Source organism: Leguminivora glycinivorella, chromosome 11 (assembly GCF_023078275.1).
Source record: "Leguminivora glycinivorella isolate SPB_JAAS2020 chromosome 11, LegGlyc_1.1, whole genome shotgun sequence".
Taxonomy (NCBI): domain Eukaryota; kingdom Metazoa; phylum Arthropoda; class Insecta; order Lepidoptera; family Tortricidae; genus Leguminivora; species Leguminivora glycinivorella.
Window position 1 is genome coordinate 20,381,366 of NC_062981.1, and position 19,921 is coordinate 20,401,286.

The 19,921-nt window shown below is 36.2% G+C and overlaps 1 protein-coding gene across 4 annotated transcripts in view; it reads right to left on the reverse strand.

Annotated features, from left to right (window-relative positions):
* Positions 1-19,921, reverse strand: part of LOC125231435 (potassium voltage-gated channel protein Shaw) — a 213,230-nt gene that overhangs the window by 80,990 nt on the left and 112,319 nt on the right. For all 4 annotated transcript variants that reach the window (XM_048136894.1, XM_048136892.1, XM_048136890.1 and 1 more), the window contains exon 2: positions 3,818-3,875. The gene's annotated coding sequence lies outside the window, so the exon portion shown is untranslated. The remainder of the gene's footprint in view (positions 1-3,817; positions 3,876-19,921) is intronic.

A 19,921-nucleotide genomic window follows, 5' to 3' on the forward strand; every position in this document is an offset into this window, starting at 1 on the left:
CTGTGGATGTTATTTAAACAGTACAGTATAAATATTAACTTAATTAGTAACTTAAATCTGTTAATATTCTCATAACCCGTTATATCCATACTGTTGTAGAGTATTTTTTATAATTTGACCAATACCAAACTCCCCCAAAAAACGGTAACTGTTCCGAGAATTTAAGATCACGAATAATGAATCACGACTTCAGAGCTGGTAACAGTTCAGAATTTTAGGATGCGAGTTTAGAACGCAATGTATGAATTTTATAATCATTGATAAATAACAGCTTAAGAATAGGAAAAAAGCGTTTATAAACCAAATTTATTTTAAAAATTGATTACCCATGTTCTCCCGCAATTCAACCCTTAAAACGTCAAGAGAAATCCGTCTATAAATTTACTCCCAACATTATCTCACGAAATATGCTACAGATTCTACGCGAAGGAAGATTACACGATAAGAAAGGCACATTTGTGGAAATGAGCAGGTGGAATAAAATGGGATTGGATAAGGCACTTCGTTTCACGGACAATTACGTGTGTTCTGGGTTCCGTCGTTGTTTTTGTCTTTGTCTTTTGACGACCGGTCTGGCTTTGTCGGTAGTGATGCCTGCTAAGCTGCGGTCCTGGATCCCAATCCCGGTAAGGGCATTTATTTGTGTGATGAGCACAGATATTTGTTCCTGAGTCATGGATGTTTTCTATGTATATAAGTATTGTATGACTGTATATCTTCGCTTAGCACCCATAGTACAAGCTTTGCTTAGTTTGGGGCTAAGTCGATCTGTGTAAGGTCCCAAACATTTTTTTTTTATTTTTATTTTTTTTTAATTCCGCACTGGAAGCACAGTATAATAAAGAGTACTATCGTACAGTATGGCCACTCCCGCTCCCCGCTTACAGTGCCGCCCACTCTTGGTTACCTCACAGTTACCGCCTGTTAAAAACGCGAACAGACGACCTGTCATATTTCATTTATACAAGCATAGCCCGCATTCACCTACACGAGCTTAGACTGTGTGATAGGAACGCGCCTCTTTCATATATTTGATCGCCAGTGTTCGAGGTGTGCTTTCTAGCGTAGTCTAGATTATTGTAGCGGTGTATCTACGAAAATATTTTCATATAATTTCAGAGATGGCGGGGCGAGCTTGATGTCTTTGATATAGATTGGTGGGAGACTTTCAATGATAAAAATACGTGAAAGAATAAGCCAGCCTTTGGCCAGCTGTGGGAGAATATGTGTTGATGACAATCGGAATCATCTGGGGGCCGATTTTTGAGTCTCACGGCGTTCGAATTCAGAAAATTGACACTGAAAATAATAGGCAATTCACCGTTTTCAACTGGTATTTTAGTGACAGTGAGACTCAAAAATCGGCCCACAGAGGATCGTTGGAATTCGTCCTTCGAAAGTCTGTGGAACACGACGTAATGCTATTTCTGAGAAAGGACGGCTAGTAATTTTAAAACTAGTGGTAATGAACAATCGTTTTCAATTCAGTTAGTAGAATTTAAATAGCTAGTAGTGGAGATAGAACGAACTTCACGAAATCGAATTGCCGAGATTCAAAAATCGGCCCCCTGATTTGATTCAGTTAGGAAGTCGAACATTACTTGTTCTTACTTAGGGACGGGAGGGATGGTCAGGATATGCAATAAGCCTATGGAAGGCATCGTACTTATGAATGTTAAAACCAGGGCCCGTAACTTTCATGCCGATGACATAAATTTGACGTCACGCTGCATATAGGTGATTCAAGAGTTTTATTTAATAATTAATCATTATTCATCAATCATTTTAATCATGACTTCAATACTAATCTATTCATACGTAAAATAATTTTTAATACCTACTTGATACGTGAATAGTAAATTAAATTATTTGTTTATTTTTATACATACCTTTTATTAAATAATTTTGTTACCATATTTCAATAAATTATAAAAACAAAACAAAATTGTTTCCTTTTCGTTTCACGTATCAAGTAGGTATTAATTATTTCACGTATGAGTAGCTCACTTTTGAAGTCATTTGTACATGATTAAATTGATTGATGAATAATGATTAATTATTACAATAAAATTATTTGAATCATCCTATATGCAGCGTGACTAGGGTTTCTGCTCGAGAGTCTCGAACTCGAGACTTCTCGAGACTTTCGGCTTCATTCGAGACGAGAAAAAAATGACAGGTACTCGAGACGTCTCGAGGCCCGAATGTAAAGTACGACCTGAAGTGAAATGCAACTTTTTACCTTCTGCCCGGTCTCATCGCGAGGCGGTGGGGACGGTGTCGAACGGCGGTCATAAATTATAACGAGATAAAGCGATCTAACCTCTCATTCCAACGTAAGCTGGCAGCGACTTTGGCTAGTTTTGACAGCCTCATGTTATTTAAAAGCAATTCGTCATTACAAAAAAGTCAGCGCGTTTATGTATCTTGGGTCATTGATAACCTGCGAAGAGTGCTATGGCTAACTTCGACAAGATTTGGAAGAACAGAGGAATCCGACGTCAAAATAAAGTGCGATTATTTCAATAATCTCGATATTTATGTACTTATACTACTTATGGACTTGGACCCCGAAAAGTTTTGATGTGGCTAAGATTGACGCTATTGAGATGTGGTGCTGGCGAAGACTGCTACGAGTATAACTTGAAAAGCTAGAAGAACTAACAAACATCTCTATTTTGCAAGAACTGAATATCACCACACGGCTCTCTAAAATATGCCAAGAGCGACCCTCAGATTTTTCGGACACATTATGAGAGCACCAATGCATAATATTGCGAATTAATGGCAAACATTCTTGGGGTGGGGCTCGTAAGAGATGGTCTGACTGTGTGAAGAAATCGTGTGGCGACAGCGTATACTGTGCAGTCCACATGGCTTATGACCGCGTTCAATGGAGACACGCTACTTGTGGTCGCGAACCTCGGCAATGAGGAAACGAGGAAGAAGAAGAAGTTATTTTAAACGTTTAATTTCAATGACATTATGATTTAATACATGACATTTTAATTTACTTAACCCGTGCACAGGCGGGGAAGTTAAAGGATTAGGTATTATTTTCAAGATTATATTTGTAGTTTTCTTGTAAAAATTTGATTTATGTTGTTTCAAATAAGATTTTTATTGCTCTTACGCATTTTTTATGATAGTGTGGTGCAATAATAACTACTAATCATGTTGTTGTTTATTGCTTTATCAAAATTTTACCATTTATAAAAAAAGACTCGAGACTCGAGACGACTCGAGACTTTGGGCTCGAGATTTCTCGAAACTCGAGACTTCTAATAGGTCGAGAAATCAGAAACCCTAAGCGTGACGTCAAATTGATGTCATCGGCATGAAAGTTACGGGCCCTGGTTAAAACGAATTCTTCTGGATTTCGAATTTTTCACGATAGCTGTAAAAAGATGTCCGTATTTTATGAACGAAATGGGTATTAATCTCTACAAAAAATAGGTAAGTACAAATACTTTTTGTCAGTTTTATAAAAAACGCGACTAAAATTACTAAAATCCTAATTCACTGTTGCTCAACCCAGTAAAATTTCACTGAGCAAAAACAAAGGAACCCTAAAACCGCGAAGCAAATAAAGATAAAAGAATAAAATAATTGTATGCCTCGCTGAAATGTAGGCGAAGCTTTACCACTTTACATTTTCCATTGCGAAACTCCAACCGCCTGATCCTGTATCCTTAACTTTAAGTGATAAAGACGAATTTGGCTTAGCAACTGCTTGAAAGGAAGTTTACCAATGGTAAATAAGAATGTGATAGGGCTGCCCATTTAGTAGAAATTGTACTAATTTGAGTTTACTTACGTGACTATGCTGGCGTGGAACGCCGTTTTACTGGCAACCCTTAAAGGGTTGTGGGTTCCTGAAATAGAAAAAATCATATTTAATCAAATTGGGTTAGTTCATTAATAAAATATTAGTATCTAAGTATACAGGGTGGACGGCTCTCCTGTGTAAAAGTAGCACATAATTAAGACTTGGATAGCGACACGACGGAATATACACATTGCCGGCCCTTTCTTTCAATGAAAGAAGATAACATAACATAAAAAAGAAATATTCAATTGGTTAGCCACATTTATTGTATTTTCTACCTACTGCTCACTGGTGTTTTTACTCATAAAAAATTATGATCATGATCACGACTAATAATTTTTTTTAGTATCTTGTGATCACTCAAAATAGGCGCAATGGTTGTCGACTTGCGGAAAATGCCCAATTATAACTAGTACGTTGTGAATTTTTCTCCATTTTTCAACTAAAATTCAAACCGTAAGATATTATCAATTCAGCTCATCCCATCAAATGGAACATCAAATAAAATTAATTCAGCAGAAATTCATTACATTTCACTCGGAATACGGAACATTTCCATTAATGGTAACCGAATCTTGAAACTAATGGGGTTATTAAAGGTAAGCCAAGAAGATAATATATGTTATAAAATGGAAATTAGTGAAATGAAAGCAAAGAGAATCGAGTATAGAGGACTACTGTCATAGTAAAATGCGTAGTCACCGTTTACGTTTAGACTGTTATCTCTCGACACAGGATTAAAACATTTGAACATTACTTTTGACAATTTAACCCGTAAATTCAAAGTACATAAATTACAGAGTACTAAATAAAAGTTTTAAAGTACTAAATAAAAAATTATACAACTAATATTTTTCAATAATCGAATATAAAACTTGACATAATCCACTTTGACATAAAGTGCCCACCCATGTTGAATACTAGTTCAGCATCGAGCACTAGTACTTTTATCTTCTTCTTTGTTTTACATGTAGGTATTAAAATTGTCAAAATATATCAACTCATCTCTATGGAACAGCCGCATTTTTTTTCGCGATTTCAGCATTGGTCCCGTAATAAAAGTTGTCCATTATGACCTCAAAAGTCACTGAACAAAGTTTGGCTAGTAACACACACTTACAAAATCACCCTCGATGACTACCAAAGTTGTTATTAAGTGTTGAATTCAGTCATTTTCTAACACAACATACATCAGCAATAATGCATAAAGCATATAAAATTATAAACTCTAAAAACACAACTCAGTTTCTCTAACCCCGATTTTATTATCATACATTAGGGTTCTCACATCTGCAAAATCTCCGCAGGTCACAGCGCTTTTCACGACCATTTTAACGCTGTCCATACTTCCTACAGTTGTCATAATTCAGAGGGTCAAGTAGGACTGGTTGGTTGAGTTGTATGTAGTGGTTTGTAGACGACCCTGACCTTCTAAATTGCGCGGACATTACGCTCGCGAGGGACAAAAATGGCGGTGCCTAAATAAATATGCTAGCGGCCGATCGTAAAATCCGCCAGATAGTTAAGTTGCTGTGTATTTATCTGACGGTAGTAGAGATATTAAACTACATGTAGAATACTGGATGTTATTTTAGAGGCTAACTTAAGAAAAATAGGCAGAAAGAATTACATGGATATTGCGGTAATATTAATCGAAAATAATAAATATATTTAGTTGAGATAACGTAACTAGCCGCCTTGATCAACCCTCAAGAAAACAGCTGTAAGTACCATCTTAAACACCGACAACGCATTTTTACTAAATCTGTGGTTATGTTCCTGCATCAATACCTTTGCCTCCTAGGTATATTATAAAAAAAAGTTTCAGGCCTTCAGTTTGACTTATTTAAATTTTATTTAATAATTTGGTTATGACATGACTTTTAACAGATGATAAAGAAATATCCTCGAGATCAAAAATAATAGAGACTGCCACAAACTTTTACAGAAATTTATATGCTAGAAAATACAACTCTACAAACGAATATCTACATAGAACCATGGAAGGCACGACGACTCTACATTCATCAAAACTTGACAGATTTACAAGTGAGGAAATATTTAAGAAAATAGAAAGTTTGAAGAAGGGAAAAAGTAGCGGCCCTGACAATATATCAAATGAAATTATTTTAGCAGGAAAGTATCTACTAACGCCTTATTTAACTTCACTGTTTAACAGAATACTAGACTCGAGAGAAATACCGATCGAATGGGCAAAATCTAACATTATTTTACTGTATAAAAAAGGCGACCCAGCGAATATTGCCAATTATAGACCTATAAGTTTACAACCGTGTCTCTATAAACTATTTGCCTCGTGCTTGGAACGCCGCATATCCAAAATCACTGATAGATTTCAACCAATTGAACAGGCGGGTTTTAGAAAGTCCCTATCAACAATAGACAATATATACGTACTAGAACAAGTAATAGAGAAATATGTAGAGCAAAGACGTCCGTTATATTTGGCGTTCATAGACTATGCCAAAGCTTTCGACACTATATCCCATGATAGTATATGGAAAGCTCTACAAGACTGCAATACACCACTAGAAACGATAGAATTAATACAGGACATCTACAGAAAAAGCGTTAGTAGAGTGAAGCTGGACAGAATCGGTTCTGAAATAAATATTTGTAGAGGCTTGAGACAGGGCGATCCGCTCTCACCTACACTATTTATAACGGTCTTACAGAACATCATGAAACAACTGAACTGGTCAAAGAAAGGTATATATATTAAAGGCAATTACCTTAACAACTTGCGGTTTGCTGATGACATAGTGCTGTTTTCAGAAACGGCACTACAACTCGAGCAAATGATTAACGAACTGAACTCGGCCAGTCGTGATATCGGTCTAGAACTAAACATCGAAAAAACCAAAATTATGTCTAACAGTATTCACAGGCTCATATACGTGGAAGACCGGCAGCTGGAATATGTCGAAAAATATATATACTTAGGGAAACAAATATCATTCTCAAAAGACAGACACCTTGAAGAACTACACAGAAGAGTAAGCATGACGTGGAATAAATTCTGGGGACACAAAGAAGTTTTAAAATCAAACCTGCCTATAAGATTAAAAAGAAAAGTTCTAGACTCGTGCCTCTTGCCTTGTCTCTCATATGGTAGCCAAACCTGGATCTACAACAACCACACAAAAAGGAAAATTAATTCATGCCAGAGAGCCATGGAACGAAGCATTCTTAATTTGAAACTCAAAGACAAACAACGCCATACAGAGATAAGGAACAAGACAAAAGTCATCGACGCTCTAACCCACTGCAGAAAGCTTAAATGGAGATGGGCCGGACATGTTGCACGCCACGACAGAGATAGATGGACAAAAAGAGCAACAACATGGACCGGGCCCCCCGGTAAAAGAAAGAGAGGCCACCCTCTAGAAAGATGGTCGGACGAACTTACAAAGTTTACAAACGAAGACTGGACAAAGGTAGCGCAGGATAGGAAAAAGTGGAGAGAAATGGAGGAGGCCTACACTCGTCGAGAGGTCTTTAATAATAATAAATAATAATGATGTATGAAAATGTATATAAATAATAACATTAATAACTATTAATAAATATAAATCTGAAAAAGTAAAAAACAAAAAAAGGAATTTTGCAAAAAAAAAAAATACTTATATTATAAAATGAAATGTTTAATGTCACATAATGTTAAATTAATGTTAATGTATAATATTATTAAAGAATTAAAAGGCTTAAATAAATAAATAAATAAATTTATGACGCTATAATTGACAAATAGAGCAAACAAGGGTTTTACAACTTTGTACAACCTGGCTGGTATTCGACTGAGTTCTGCCAAAACGTCAGAGAGGACGCTACTGTCTAAAAGAACGGAAAACAGATGATGAACAGATGATTGGAGGCTGCCAATCGATCTGCAGGGAAAATGGTTGAGGAGTGCTGGCGTTGTTGGAGATTCATCGATCCAATCCGGCGGTTTGCTCGAAATATTAGGCGGAATGTATTACCGTGATGTGATTTAATGTGTAATCGGTTTTGTGCAGTAAATTCTATGATATGGACATGGTATTTCATTGAAAGCTCTCATAAACAACTACGGAAGGTCCTGACAACGGTTCTGCTATGATACGCCCACGATATAAATATAAATACTGTGCTATAAATTTCAAAAGTCCTAATATAACATCCGCTTCGCCTGCATGCATTTTCTACGGGCGTACAGTATGGCCACTCCCGCTCCCCGCTGAAAGTGCCGCCCACCCCCTATCAGCTACCGCACAGTTACCACCTGTCAAAAACGCGAACAGTCGACGTCATATTTCACTCATACAAGCATAGTACGCGTTCACCTACACGATCTTAGACTGTGTGCTGGGAACGCACCTCTTTCATATATTTAATCGCTAGTGTCCCGTGTGGTGTGACATAAATGGATTCCCTATTCTCATAAAAGTTTACTGACGTTGCGTTGCATATACAATAAGAATAAGAATAAGAATAATTTATTTAAAAAACCTTATTGCTAATTTTACATTTATGCAATTACTTATAGGCATATAATTAACCGGGCAACTAAAATATTAAACGGGAAGTTATGTCGGGCATACAATAATATAAATTGGCTGTGTTTTAATATTGTGGCGACAAAAAAAATATATGAGCCTCAAATATTAAGCATCATTATTATTCAAAAAACGGCAGCAAATTCCAGCAACAAAAATATTGCCGAGGAACATTAAACAATACTTTGGCGACTAAAATAATAATTGGCACCTAGTATTGTAAAGCGTAAGATTTTTAATATTTGTAGTCATATACTTAGATGTTAGCACCTAAATAATTATACTTAGCTCATCGTTTAAAGTAGTATTTAAATTGCGGAGGCAACTAAAAAAATATTGGGAAGTAGGAAAATCGTTTCTTTATGGAAACGATGGTCTCATCGGAAGATCAGCGCTGGAAGTCACCATCAACACGCTGAGGTGAGGCCATTTCGTGGCACTTCATTCCTTTCTGTCTTGTTGTTATTACTTATGTGTATTTTGTCTTGCCTGTGTTCACGAATAAAGGTTTATTATATTCAAACATCGTCTTTGCGACCCGTAAACCACGGGTAGTATTTAAATATCTCACATAATATATTTTCGAGCGAGTTGCAAGCGAGGGAACGCATACCAAATCATTTTATAACAATACACAGCAAAAAGGAGTGTATAAGCTTCTAATGGGTCGGTAAAGCACATGTGACACCCCTTGAGTTGCAGGCGTCCATACGTTACGGTGACCGCTTTCCATCAGGCCGATCGTATGCTTGTTTGCCACCGACATGGTATTAAAAAAAATTGCCATGATAATCGTATAGATATATATTACAAGAGCAGAATTATTTTCTGCTAGCAAAAAGTGGGTTAGGGTTAGGTTATTTTTTTAGTAGAATATAAGTCGTACCAAATTTGCTAAGTATAGCATAATTCTTAGGTACTTTGTATGAACAAAACAACGATAGCAAAAAGGAAATGAAATACAGTCCCAGAGGCATGCATCCCCAACACACATGACTCGCTATCAAAACACAAATAGGAAGAAGATGGACAACTTTTTACCGCCTAAATATTATGCAAACAAAAATCTACGGAAGTACTCTTAATTTAGAAGATTATTTTGCTCATGAACATTATGCCAACATAGGATTCGATATTATAAAATCTGCGGAACGATTTATGCCAAAGCATATTCTGAGTAAGGTTTTCCTGCCAAAAAAATAATCTTTCAGAGTGATGTTAAGACTGCGTAAGGCCAGCCTTAGATTCGATAGAGTAAACGTCATGAAAAGTTAAATTAATTGTATAGACGAAGTTGCCAGCACCCCCAAACACCTAATTTCTTACCCTATAAGTATAATATTTTGTCGACCGTTATATTTTATAAGAATCCTTTTTTTTTATTAAAATGACAGCTCAGGTGATGAGTGCCGATGTATAAATTTTAAATGTACCTACTTTTTATGTTAATTTGCTATATAAATATTTTAAAAGAACTGTATATTTTATATTAATAGACAGCCGTTTTCCTATTAAACTGTATCTCTTAAATTGTTTCCAATATAATAATTCAGTTGCCAAATAAATAGTTGGTACTCGCGTCTGAATAAACCGTAGCCATAATGACATTAAAATGCTACCTCATATTGAAATATTTTGAGGCCTTATTTTAGTCGCCAAACTATTATTTTTGATACCCATTTCTATGGTTATTTAGTCGCCCGGTTAAATACGTGCCTTACTTATATTACGTGCAGTGTTATCTACATGTTCCAGCCAGTTGAAGTTTCCACATTGTCCTATGCAACAGACAGTGACATAGGTACCAGCTGTTATACAATAATGAACTGCCAAACTTCCCGTATGGCTAAATATTAATGTTACTTGGAAACAGTCTGCCATAGTCCTTGGGGGTCAGTTGTTACAAACTGTCTCTGTAATATGTGTTAGTTAGTTTTTAAAATATTCATTAATAAGTAATGTAATGACAATTACTTATTAATGGCTTATTTTTATTTAGATCAGCACATAAAATGCTATCAATTGTCTGATTAAAGTCACTGATTGCCACCATCTTTGATTGTTATAAAATGGCGGGAATACAGTGACGGTTGTCCAGTGCGGACAAGTTGTAGTGAAGACGGTTTGAAAAACTTTTTGTAAATTAGTTTTTAATTGTTACTTATGTAACAAATGAATAAAGTTAAAATACTTGTATATACAGTGAACAGAAAAAATACATGGCGAATTTATATCAACGAACCCATTCGTAATCTACAAGTATGTAATGGTTTTCATCCTCAACCTGGAAATGTCAACAGTTTTTTTTTTAATATTTTTTTTTTATTCTTTTGATATGTTAGGGAGAGAGCAAAATTTTATGTTAAAAAGCCTGTTTCGCGAGTGTTTGACGTTTTTTGAACACCTAAGTGACTTGGTACGTCACCGAAATTGTATGTAGTAGCAACCGTTTGGGGGCGCTTTTCACTATTTCCATACAATTTAAGCCATAGATAAAACATTGATGAAAGCACATTAACTGCTAGAATTCAACAACATACAATCACGCCTGTATCCCATAAAGGGGTAGGAGAGAGAGGGGCTAGAATTCATAATATAAAATCATTAAAAGTTATTTAATTTTTGGACTTCAAATAGAAGATAGAATTAAATCAATCCAGACCTCATTTAGAAACTAAACTAAACATAATAACGTAAATAAACTATTTCGTTTGCTGAGATCTAACACTTGGGCTACCGGCTGAAATAACACAAGGGAATGCCAAAGATAATAAATATTTCAAAATCAAGAGACTAGGAATAGAGTGTGAGGAAAGATGTAATAGTTAAGTTGTATCATAATATTAGGTATGTTCTGAAATATTTTTTTATTACCGTACGTTTTTTGTAAGGAACAGCGGGGCAAATGTAAGTGGTCCATTTTTTCCATGTTTTACAATGTTGGCAGTATTAAAGCAGTGTAGGCATGTTCAGTGGATACATCCAGAACTCAACATCATAGTGTAATAATGGAGTGGAATTCCTTGCCGGCGGCTATATTTCCGAGCTCATATAACCCGGCAACCTTCAAATCAAGAGTGAACAGGCATCTTCTGGGCGAGCTCACTCCATCGTAGGCCACGTCTTTGCCTTTGGCTAGTCTGTGGTCAAGAGTAAGCCCATTTATAATAATAAAAAAAAAAAATAATGGAAAAAATGGATCAGTTACACAATTGCTGTCACTGCAATATTACAAAATCAATTCGTTGTTTTTTTTTTTCAATCTCTTATTTGCTAAGACTGAAACATGAGCAGTTGCATGTGCTCGGTTTACCCCTTTTGGGACTACAGGCGTGAGTTTCTGTCAGTAATGTAGGTATTTCTACTGGGATTGCGGCTATCCGGTGTATGTGAATGCTCCACACTAAACAAGAATTTATTAATCTTAAAAATGAACATCTGCCTATATTTTTCTTAAACTTACACATACATACATACAATCACGCCTGTATCCCATAAAGGGGTAGGCAGAACACATGAAACTACTAAAGCTTCAGTGCCACTCTTGACAAATAAGGGGTTGAAAGAAAACGAAACTGACATTGCAGTAACAGGTTGCCAGCCTCTCGCCTACGCCACAATTTAACCCATCTTAAACTTATCTGGAGCTTTATTTCGACTATAGTGTAAAATAATTTATTTTTCTCAAACATGGTATGAAATATTGATGATATGTGCCTTATAATTGGCAGCGAAATATGACGTTGCAGGTGCGGCTAGGACGATTGATAGATAATGGAATTTCATACAAACCTTGCAGGCCAAGGCCGGCAAAGTCTTCTTTTTTAATTTCCAAACACAGATAATTGTGACATAACATCCAGGTATTTAGCCAATTAAAAAAAAACTATAAGGGGCTTTATAGACGTGCCGACTGCAACTGGTACGGGCCCTAGACAATATTTGATTTTGGGTGCGTTTTCATACAAAAAAAAATTCGTTTTCTTTTATTTTTTTTTTTAACTTTTTGTTTTTTTTTTAAAGCGTATACAGGGCATCAAAGGGGAACGAAAATTTGATTATTTTTGCGCTACGACGCACCGTTTAGGAGATACAGCCATCCAAAGTTACTATTTTCAGTAGACTTTATTTATTTCATACCATGTTTGAGAAAAGCACTATACATACCTCGGCGGGAAATGGGGTTGCCCGCTTCAGACCTATCCTATACAATATGTCTTCGGCCGGCAACCCCCTTTGTCCCGGCCTCTGTAGTAATGTACTTATTAAGTACTAAAACTTCCTTATTTTCGCTCAACCCACCGTTTACGAAATATAATTTTAGACATTTATCTTTTTTCGCCTAATCACTATAATATCCGTACCTATTAAAATTCTAGCCACATGTTCCTGATTGGCGGTTACCCACAAAACTTGCCTATTTTCGTCTTCGGTTGTTTTTGTCCGGTCGCCATGGTAACGGCGGTACGGCCTGACACGAGGTTTCCGCCGTATTCGAGCAATGCCAGTGACAACACAGTGGTACTACGAAACTAATGAGGAGGCACAATTGACATTGTCTCCCGCTAGGCGGCGCCTGTGCAAGTGCCTAGGCAAGTCACTGTCATTCATATGTGAGAGAGAGGGAAAAAATGTCATCTTCTGTGCAATGGACTAATAAGGTGGTGCCATCTGTCATAACCATTGAGTGTTTGAGTGTGCCTAATCGTTTGTTGTGTGCAAATGTGGCGTTTTTTTAAAAATGTCACATTTGAAACTCATGAATTTTAGTTCATACATATATTTGGAGAAATTACAGTTAATTCAATAGAATAATTAACTTAATAATTTCACTTTAAGTCTTACTAAGCAATCAATTTAGGTATTTTCTTTTTCAGCCAAAGCTGGCAATCAATAAAATTAACGCCCTCCGCTTCACTCCAAAATAAACCTTAAGACATTTTAATAGTGTTCATGATCTCGTACTACACAATGAAGGGAAATTTGACATACCAATGATTAAACGATTCTAAAAATAATTAATAACAGTGTTAGTTAAAAGACAGACTGACAGTTGACAGTAATAAGCACCGGGCGTCTTTTATTAATCATAAACCACCAGTTCAAGTCTATTAGAATGTATTTAGCCCCAATTACAAGGAATAAAGTGAAAAGTTAACTAAGCCTCACTATTTTGTTCACTAATCGTTCAGGTTGTAAAATAGATTACCTTTGACCGTTTATAGGGCACTAGTCTAAAAAAAAGATCTTTCTCTCAACCCCTTAATTTATAAAAGTGGCACTGGAACTTGGGCAGTATTATAAGATACTAGCTTCTGCCCGCGTCTTCGCTCGCGTTAAATTCTAGGTAAAATTAAGGAATACTCCATACAAACTTCCACCTCCTATTTTAGGGAAGTGGGGGGTCGGGTTACAAAGAGACAAAAAGTAGCCCATGTTACTGTCCATCCCTTCAACTATCTCCTCTTAAAAAATCGTTTTGCCGTGAAGGAGTGACAAACAAACAGACACACACTTTCCCATTTATAATATGAGTGTGGGTGCTCTGCTTATCCCTTTTGTGCCCCGTGAGTTTATTAAAATTTACAGTTTGTAGCAATAAAACCTTGTACTATTTGTCGCGTTGACGCTTGTTTTCATTCGACATCCACCCGTTTTTTTAAACTTCAAAGTATGTAATTGTAACTCGGTGCCCAAACGTGGTCATTCACCGAGGGTCAGAAGTCCAAATTGAAGGTTTGCCAACGAGCAATGTAGCTCAGTATTTTAGGTGTTACTAGGATGGATCGCATCCGAAACACTACACTGCGGTCCAAAACACGAATAGCTGATGTGGGGGAGAAGACCGCCAGACAAAAGTGGGACTGGGCAGGCCGCGTTTGCCACATGCACCCGGATAGGTGGGCCAGCATAGCCACCAAGTGGATGCCTCAAATTAAGCGCGGACGTGGCAGGCCCAGACGGAGATGGCGGGACGACCTTGACACCTTCATGACTAATTGGCCAGAACTTGCACACCACCGGGAGCTGTGGAAATCACGGGGAGAGGCCTTTGCCCAGCAGTGGGACACATAAACGGGCTATTAAAAAAAATGTAAGATTTTGTAACCACTACCTACCCGTTTTTTGTTTCACTTTTAATTAAGTTACTTACATCTCATCTAATAAATCTGTACATGTATCAGACCCTTTAGCACAACTTTCCTTGTCGCGCGCGAGCCCATACACCAAGCGCTACTTCAAGTATGGACTCGCGCGCGACAAGCCAAGTTGTGCTAGAGGGGCTGGTGTATTCTTGTAGGTATGCATTTATCATCCACTTCAATATATTCGACAGTTCCATTTTCAAACGTTCGTCTCATTTTGTACTGTCACAAGCCACTTACAGTAATCGACAGCTACACGTATTCGCGTTTAAGGTTATTATGTAATGTATGTCGATAAGTAGAGAGGCATTCGGATTATGACACGTTGGATTTTGTAACAATTTTACAAAGACATATGTAACTCCGTAAAGATTGATAAAGTCTAAGAAAAAAACGTACCTCTGAACCATAGAGAAAAAGGTACGGTGGCATAGATGGCGTTACACCTTTGGGGGACGCTCGGCTAGATGGCGCTAATATTGACATTTGACATTTTGATACTTATCAAGCTAAGAATATGGGTCAAATTGTCAAAAATGAGGTTAAAAATGGCAGTCTATGCACTGTGATTACACATTTTACTTTGACAGTAACTCGACCTTCTTTGAATTTTCTTGTAAGATTTCTAGAAAAATAAGAGGGATATTAAGGATTCACTTCTATCATACTATGTATATCCGACACGGGTCCATATTGCCTCATATGAAATCATTTCTTATAAATTTTTCCATCCGTTTCCATAGTTTTATTTCATTTGTTACGTTTCCTTAGTTTTATATCATTTTAAGTTTTGAAGGAGGAAATAATCGAGAGCGGAACCTCGATTTTAAAGATTTTTTCGCAATATCTTTTAACTGAGTTGTTATTAATGGACAATTGACAACATTTCATATTTTTGAGTACTACTTTTTATTGTTTGGTTTGAAAGAACTCAATACTAAAAGATACACGTATTTTTTTATTTTTCCAAAAACTGCTAATTTAATGAGAAAATCCCTTCTTATTACTACTTCGAGCAGAAAGTTAATTCTTCAAATTAATTACAACAAAACCAAACTAATGCATTTTAGACCCCACCAAAAACAATCTTTAAATATTGACTATTCCTTTAAAAATATCAAACTTGAACTTGTAGAAACTTTTTCTTTGCTTGGATTGAACATAGACTTACATATTAATTGGAAAGAACATACCGCGTGGAATCGGACGACGATCCTTTCGGGAAATGGGAGATAGTGTAGCATTAGGACAACATTTTTCCCCTAGAAACTATACAATTTACTTTAACTATTTTCAAGTTATAGCCTTTCAAACATTTTTGTAAAAATGTACTAGGTGCAAACCCTAAACAGGTGACAGGGTCAATGACCTTACTTGTAAACAATCGTTAGATGACAGAACATTTACTGGTGTTAATTTGATGCCGTACCATTTTGGATCTGTTTCCGACACCGATAACAAATGTCGCAGGATTTTCAGGGACCGTTCTCTTTGTGGATTTATCAGATGAAAACTTAGGTTACATACATATTTTTAATAATATCAACACAAAAATTGTTCAAGTGACATTAGATATGACAACCACTGACTACTAATCATAAACATGATAGCATAAACAATTAAGGAAGATATCGCGACCTCTTTTATCATAAAAAAAGTTATGTTTATCTTACTTAGACTGATATAATGTAATAATTGGTATAACCGCTTTTCACATCACTGTTTTTAAAGCCGGGCGTACATTTTTTCATGCATGAAAAAATGTACGCCCACATTTTTTCATGCATGAAAAAATGTACGCCCACATTTTTTCATGCATGACCTAGTTCTTAACTATTATTTGGTTCGCAAAATTAATAGGTTACATTTTCAACGACCAGCAAAACTCTTTACGTTGTCGAAAATTGATAAGATGTTTGACGCTTGAAATGATAGGTATTGTCATTTCATCTAATGTCATAATTATTCAACTAAAATTGCCTATGTTAAAACATCGTGATTATTGAAATTTGCTCTACGTAAAACTGCAATGGAACTGTAATGTGACTGATTATAAACAAAAGTAACAAACCAAATCCACTCTCGCATCAGGTGGGGCATAGAAAAATTTTTAGGTGCTTCTGATATAGTCACTTAGATTACAAACTTATCCCAATGTGGCTATCACCAAAAAGCACAAAATGACCAACGAATCAACCCGCGGGCCCTGCAGCTAGACTTGATGAAAAAATACTGCGGTATTATCGCCGGAGTCCAGGGAAACATTAATTACATACAATATTAAATATCATGTGCTACAACGTCACGGAACATCATGCATTTACCTACGAAGATGGAAGAACATTTGAACACCGTAGGATGTTAACGTGAAAATAGTGTTAAAAATGGTTAAAAGTATGTAATAAAGATTGATAATCATATTTTTGCCATTATTTCATTTAAGTATTTGACATGCGTCATTCATACATCAGTGTATTAATGTCAACGCTCGGAAAGAATGCAAACAATGTCCGAGATTTCCCGATTGCGATCCCTTAATCTAACAATATGGTATGTGCATGTAGGGTTATCACCAGAGCCAAAAGTTGGCAAATTTGTTAATTTTATTTTTTGTTTAATTTATCATTCCAACCTTCACTAATCTACTCTGCTGCACTTATATAACGCTATATTCCCGAGAAGGAACATGGTGTTAAACCACCCTGTATACAACAATTGATAAGCAGACTATCTAGATTTACATACGCATTATATGAACTAAAAAAGACTACCGACATCAAAACTACCTTAACGGCGTACCATGCATATGCCCACTCTTTGTTCCGTTATGGCATATTGCTTTGGGGCAATAGCACAACTATCAATAGCCTTTTTATTGTACAAAAAAAATGTATAAGAACAATACTAAATCTAAAACAACTGCAAAGCTGTCGGACTCGCTTTAAAGAACTCCGCATCCTGACACTTGCGTCCTTATACATTTTTGAAGTATGTAAGTTTGTAAGATCCCATAACCATTTCTTTTCACAAGCCAAAGACCGACACACTAAACCTCTAAACCTCCGACATAATAACGACCTTGCATTGCCCACATCCAACCTCACACTATACCACGCAGGACCCCACACAATGTGTATAAAAATTTATAATAAAATACCACAAACAATAAAATCAATAGCAAAACCCAAACTTTTTGAAACCGCTTTGAATAGATATTTGTTAGATAAAAGCTATTATACAATGAAAGAATTTTTTGATGATGCCTCCTGGAAAAATAATTAAAATCACTCAATGTTACAAATATGTATAGTTATAGTGCAGATGTCTATATGTAGGTATAGACATATCATTAGCTTATAAGAAATAATTGTAATTATAATTAGTACATGATTACAATATGTATTAAGTTGCTATGCCCTTACAGGGTCTGTATTACCTGCTACATTTATATGTAATGTGTAATATTACTGCAATAAAAGATATTTGATTTGATTTGATTTGAAAGAGCGTAAGTTACAAACGTCAAGACACAGCTTCGTGACGTCACATGTGTTGTTTCATACACCTAAGAAAACGACAAAATCATTTCTAAAAAAAATTGTTTTAACTGTCAGGTCAAACAGTCCGGTATGTCTGACTGTCATATGTCACTGTCAACCTATAGTGAATGACTACGAACCATAGACTAGGCCATGAAATTTTTAATATCTTTGCTACGAACTGTGATAAGTGTCACTGTCAAACTCAAGTGACATCTCAACTGGAAGATTTTTTTGTTATAGTGGCAGCTCTAAATCAGCTATTTGACGTCACTTCCCCTTTAAACTATTTTTAAGATTTTTTATACTAAAAATACGGAAAAAAAATTAAAAAAAATATTTATGTGATCTACAAGCGTATATCTCGAAATGGTTTTCGATTTAGGGACATTGAAAATTTTGAAACGATGTCAATTGTTTTTCGATAAATCTAGTTAATAACACTAGAATCCCCAAACTGAAAGGGGGCTCCTTTCCATTTTAGCATATTGGCTCCTATAGCGTCTTAAATCGAAATAATCAGCACCTAAGACAAAGCGAGTTCCTAATTTAAAACTTAATTTCATTAGCAATAGCGTGAGACTCGAGTACAACAGAGATTGAATGTCCACTAATGAGCCGTGAAAATTGAAAATTAATTACTTTCCTAATTTTCTATGAAAAGACATAAGTATCAAGATTAACAAATGTTTTAAGGCGTTTTTGTGTGGGGAAGGTGTGCCACAGTGTCTGCAATTTCGCTTTTCAGGTCAACTTACAGGTTATTATGGCAAGACTGTGAGATATGGATTCAGGTCTGGCACAGTATATATAAGAGCAGTGTTGAAAAAATCATTGCTCTATCTTTAAAAACCAGGAAGGAAATAGTCGAGAGCGTTTACTTTGTGTGAAGAATTGAGCCCTCCTGTATCGTCTTAATGAAATCGGGACTCGTAGCCGAATGCACAAACGCTCACGATAATATATCTTTCGTAGCTATCTATCTCTTTCGCTCTTGCGTATTGGCGCGACAGAGCCAGGCTACATTTCTGCGGCGTTTCGGTGGCGCTTCACGTCGCAGAAATTCCATTCGGCTACGCTCACAGTAATAACTCTTCTAACAAATGTACGCCGTGCGGTATGTATGTATGTATACGTGCTGTGTACGTACGCAACACATGTAAACGAATGAGAAATATTCATTCTCGTTCATTCTCATCCGTTTACAATTGCTGCGTACGAACACGGCGTACATTCAAGTCATCGTTACCTTCATAATTTTTTACGGTCGGTTGGCAAATCTGTAAGCATATTTTTTTGTGAAAAAGGTATTATTTCCACAATATTTCGTTTCAAATTCTATTAGGTACACTTTACAAATAAGAGAACAGGGGCCCGTTTCTCGAAAGGTACAAGCCTTGTATTATAAGTGCGCGAACTGTCAAATCGTATGGGTTGTCATGGAGACACACTTGTAATACAAGGCTTGTACCTTTCGAGAAACGGGCCCCTGGTTTAAATTTCATAATTTCGTAACTTTTAGAAATAAAAAAAACCGGTCAAGTGCGAGTCGGACTCGCTCGCCGAGGGTTCCATACAAACTTTCAATAGTTGAATCATCAAAATGTTATTCATATAACTCTACAGATTTGGCTAAATCCCTGAAGACTCAATTTCCCACATAACAAGTAATATTTTAATATACAATTTTATTGTTAGACAACGTCCAAATAAAATCAAGACTATTCGAATTCAATAGTTTACGACTTACGACATGTCGCAAGGACGCTCCTGAACCGATCTCATTATATCAGGAAAAACGCGATGTAGGAAATGAGCGTTCAATATTACAGCGACATGTATCGGCAAATT